At 44.7% G+C, this 5,072-nt stretch overlaps 1 long non-coding RNA gene across 1 annotated transcript in view; it reads right to left on the bottom strand.

Annotated features, from left to right (window-relative positions):
• LOC129022138 (uncharacterized) overlaps positions 1-2,492 on the bottom strand; it is a 21,467-nt gene extending 18,975 nt beyond the window's left edge. The window contains exons 1-2 of the long non-coding RNA XR_008496240.1: positions 2,294-2,492; positions 1,629-1,700 (exon numbers count right to left, since the gene is read on the bottom strand). This is a non-coding gene — a long non-coding RNA (uncharacterized LOC129022138). The remainder of the gene's footprint in view (positions 1-1,628; positions 1,701-2,293) is intronic.
• Positions 2,493-5,072: the final 2,580 nt, after the last annotated feature.

Raw genomic sequence — 5,072 nt, 5'->3', positions numbered from 1 at the left:
ACTTGACAAGCACTTTCTTATTTAATTCTCTCAACAGCACTATGAGGGAACAGGTACCCCTATTCACCCCATTTTACAGAGAAAAAGAGTAAGGCTCAGAGGGCTGGGCTAGGATGTTTGGGGGAGGGGAAGAGAACACTGTGTGAGCCTCTTCTCCATACCCCCACCTCCCTACTCCTTCTCTCTCTCATTTACCTTCCTCTGTCCAAACAGGTGTCTGTTTTTTTGAGACAGAGTCTCACTCTGTCGCCCAGGCTGGAATGCAGTGGTGCGATCTGAGCTCACTGAAATCTCTGCCTCTTGGGTTCAAGCGATTCTTCTGCCTCAGCCTCCCAAGTAGCTGTAATTACAGGTGCCTACCACCACACCCAGCTAATTTTTCTATTTTTAGTAGAGACGGGGTTTTGCCATGTTAGCCAGGTTGGTCTCGAACTCCTGACCTCATGTGATCCGCCTGACTCAGTCTCCCAAAATGCTGAGATTACAGGCGTGAGCCACTGTACCCAGTCCAAACAGGTCTCTTAAAGCCTCCCCTCTCTTTCCCCTTTCTTCTGACAGTTGCTGTCCCTGGTCCTGACAGCTTCCCCTGCCTCTAGCCATCTTCTCTTGCTCCTCCAGTCACCAACTTCCCTTCCTCCCAGAAGAGAACAATGGGAACTGGGTACAGGCCTCAGTTTGGCCCAGGCTCCGCCCAGCTCTGACAGTCACTAGCTGTGTGATGCTGGGCAGGTGGCTCCATCTCTCTGCCTCATTTTCCCCATCTACAAAGTGGGGGTGATAATAATACCACTTAGCATTGCTGGGAGGAATAATTGAGTTAATACAAGCGAGTGGACACTGTTGATGCCCAGCTCCAATGTGTTTGGATGCTAATAAGAAATCCTTATTCAGGCCGGGCACGGTGGCTCACGCCTGTAATCTCAGCACTTTGGGAGGCCGAGACGGGTGGATCACTTGAGGTCAGGAGTTCGAGACCAGACTAGCCAATATGGTGAAACCCCATCTCTATTAATAATACAAAAATTAGCAGGGTGTGGTGGCATGCACCTGTAATCCCAGCTACTCGGGAGGCTGAGGCAGGAGAAACCCTTGAACCTGGGAGGCAGAGGTTGCAGTGAGCTGAGATTGCACCACTGCACTCCAACCTGGGTGACAGAGTGAAACTGTCTCAAAAAAAAGAAAGAAGAGAGAAAGAAAGAAAGAAAGAAAGAAAGAAAGAAAGAAAAAGAGAGACAGGAAAGAAGGAGAGAGAAGAAAGAAAGAAAGAAAGAAAGAAAGAAAGAAAGAAAGAAAGAAAGAAAGGAAGGAAGGAAGGAAGGAAGGAAGGAAGGAAGGAAGGAAGGAAGGAAGGAAGGAAGGAAAGAAGGAAGGAAGGAAGGAAGAGAAAAGAAAGAAATCCTTATTCAGAGGCTTGACCTGGGGGCCTGGGAGTCAATGTGCCCCGAGAATGGCCACAGCCAATGACTAACAGAGGAGTATGAAAGCCCAGATCTTTTGCTTCCAGCTGGGACAAATTCTGGGGTGCTCCAGACCCACATCCCATTAGGCTGAGGCTAGGGCATGGCCTGAACTCACACCCTTGCCTGGCTTCCTCCCCTTCCCTGTTCTGCAGCCCCTCTCCCCCTTACCTGGGCACACCTTTGTAAAAAATCTCTTGCACAGGGAACTTTGTCTCAGGATCTGCTTCCAGGGACCCCGACCTAAGCAACAACTCAAGCTATTTAGCATAGATCTGGCTCAGAGTAAATGCTCAATCTATTTGAGCTACTATCATTTTATTTCCTGGCAACTATGTGACTGAAAACAAATACCTTTTCCTGTCTGGGTCTTAATTTTCTCATCAGCAAAATGAGCATAGTGATCTCTGCTCTGCATATATTTTCATGGAATCACTGTGTCAGGGGGCCGGCTATGATGGCTCAAGCCTGTAATCCCAGCACTTTGGGAGGCCAAGGCAGATGGATCACCTGAGGTCAGGAATTCGAGACCAGCCTGGCCAACATGGTGAAACCTGTCTCTACTAAAGAAATACAAAAATTAGCCAGGTGCAGTGGCACATACCTGTAATCCCAGCTACTTGGGAGGCTGAGGCGGGAGAATTGTGTGAACCCGGGAGGTGGAGGTTGCAGTGAGTCGTGATCACACCACTGCACCCCAGCCTGGGCGACAGAGCGAGACTCTGTCAAAAAAAAAAAAAAAAAGTGTGAGGAAATAGGCGAATGTCCACCTCCACTGAAGGATGGGCCGGGTGAAGGGACAGTTGCTGCTCTTCCTAATCAGTCCCATCACTTACCTGCCCTCCCAGTCTCCATAGCTGGGAGCCCCCACCCCTGCCATTCCATGCATCCCTAGCCCAGAGGAGGAAAAATAGCCCTCTGCTTCCCTCCTCCAGAAGCAGGAAAATTTCCCATCAGGATCCCAAGGTCATCTTGAGATCTGCACAGCCCTCTTCTCACTTGAACAATTGTCCTCAAAGCCACAACCCCTCTGACTCTTCCAGGTTCAATTGCAGAAGTCTGGCCAGCCAGCTTTTGCTAGGTCATAAAAAGGCGATTGTTCGATTTTCAAGAACTTTGAGAACCAATTGTTAAACTGCTGGCAACTTGAAATCGATTGTGATGGAAGTATTTACACCATGAAAACTGGCAAATGCTACAGACCCCGGCATTCTTTGGAGAGGTGGTTTACTAGCATGCAACAGACTCCATCCCTTTATCAAACTCCCACCTGAGCTCCAGTCCTTTTAACAGAGAAAATGTTTTGTATTTTTCTAAGTTAAACAAGTGAAATCACTTTGCTTTTTGCAGATGGTCTTTTTATAGATTTATTTTCTATGGGTAGGTGGTTCACACATTGAAAAAAAGCAAAAAAGTTTCACGTTTATTCCTTAGCACTTTCACCCCTAACATACATTCCCCATAGAAAGTCTTATCTTGAACTACCTCTTAAAGATTTCTTGACATATAGAGTCTTAGAAATATTGACTTTCAGAATCTTCAAGTTATAGAAACTTTAGATTCTGGAATCCTGAACCCTTAAGACTCCTGGATCTTAGACTTGGAGCATCCCAATTAGGGAAGTCACATCTTATTCAGGGATTTGGTTCTAGAGTTAATGGGTGAGCAAATATCCCAGTCTGGTGTAGTCAAAATGCCGCTTGCCAGTACATATATGCAAAGGAATATTATTCTGCCATAAAAAAAGAATAAAATCCTGTCATTTGCAACAACATGGATAGAACTGAAGGACATTATGTTAAGTGAAATAAGCCAGGCACAGAAAGACAAACTTTGCATGTTCTCACTCATATATGGGAGCTAAAAATGAAAACAATTGAACTTACAGAGACAGAGAGAAGAATGACAGTTACCAGAGGCTGGGAAGGGTTGCAGGGAGGCAGGGGAAGTGAAAATGGTTAATGGGTACAAAAACATAGATAAAAGAAATAACGGGAAGCTAAGGCAGGAGAATTGCTTGAACCTGGGAGGCAGAGGTTGCAGTGAGCCAAGATCGCACCACTGCACTCCAGCCTGGGTGACAGAGAGGGACTCTGTCTCAAATAAGATCTAGTAGCACACTAGGAAGACTATAGTCAAAAATAATTTATCATATATTTTTAAATAACTAAAAAAAGTAGAAATGGAATATTCCTTATACAAAGAAATAATAAATGCTTGAGGTGACAGATACCTCAATAACCCTGGTGTGATCATTACACATTGTATGCCTGCGTCAAAACATCACATGTACCCCGTAAATATATTACACCTATTGTGTACCCAGAATAATGAAAAAATAATTTTTAAAAAAGACAAAATTTCCCTTGCAAATCCTGTAGAGACATTCCATGCTGGAAACCATTCAGCTGTCAGTGAGTCCAGCTCAGTCAGCTTTTCCTCCAGGGAAGAAGCAAATCCAGCCAGGCATGGTGGCTCACACCTGTAAATCCAGCACTTTGAGAGGTCAAGGCAGGCAGATCACTTTAGCCCAGGAGATCAAGACCAGCCTGGGCAACACGGCAAAAAATACAAAAATTTGCCGGGCATGGTGGCATGCACCTTTGGTCCCAGCTACTCGGGAAGCTGAGGTGGGAGGATCACCTGAGCCCGGGAAATTGAGACTATAATGAGCTGTGATTGCACCACTGTACTCCAGCCTGGGAGACAGGAGACATTACCTCAAAAAGAAAAGGAAAAGAAAAGAAAAGGAAAAGAAAAGAAAAGGAAAAGAAAGGAAAGGAAAGGAAAGGAAAGGAAGGGAAACGAAAGGAAACAAAAGGAAAGGAAACTAAAGGAAACGAAAGGAAAGGAAAGGATAGGAAAGGAAAGGAAAAAAAGGAAAGGAAAGGAAAAAACCTCTGCCTTTTCAGTAGAGCAGATGATCAAAAGTGTTTGGTGTGAGTTTAGGAGCTATAGCAGAGTAAAATATGTGTATTTAAACCCTGGAATCACTCCACACCACTATGAGAGGTACCTGGAAGGCAAAGCCACACGCCTGCCATTTTACACTCTGGTAGCATATACAGAAACCCCAAACTGCTCTCCCTCTTCCTCTCCTCAGTCATAGTTGAAGTTCTGTGTAGCCTTCAATCATAACAAATTAAAATTATCTGCCCACCAACAGTAGACTGGATAAAGAAAATGTGGTACATATACACCATGGAATACTATGCAGCCATAAAAAAAGAATGAGATCATGTCCTTTGCAGGAACATGGATGGAGCTGGAGGTCATTATCCTTAGCAAACTAACACGGGAACAGAAAACCAAATACTCCATGTTCTCAATTATAAGCGGAAGCTAAATGATGAGAACACATGGACACATCGAGGGGAGTAACAGACACTGGTTCTTACCAGAGGGTGGAGATTGGGAGGAGGGAGACGATCAGGAGAAAAAACTAGTGGGCACTAGGTTTAATACCCAGGTGATGAAATAATCAGTACAACAAATCCCTGTGACACAAGTTTACCTTTAGAACAAACCATGTAACATGCAACCCTGAATTTAAAAGTTTTAAAAAATTAAAATTATAAGAAATTTGGGATCAGAAGGGATCTCACAGCCAAATCC

This window comes from Pongo pygmaeus, chromosome 21 (assembly GCF_028885625.2).
Source record: "Pongo pygmaeus isolate AG05252 chromosome 21, NHGRI_mPonPyg2-v2.0_pri, whole genome shotgun sequence".
NCBI classification, from domain to species: Eukaryota; Metazoa; Chordata; class Mammalia; order Primates; family Hominidae; genus Pongo; species Pongo pygmaeus.
Note: the sequence above shows the minus strand (reverse complement) of the source record. Positions and strands in the feature narration are given on the sequence as shown.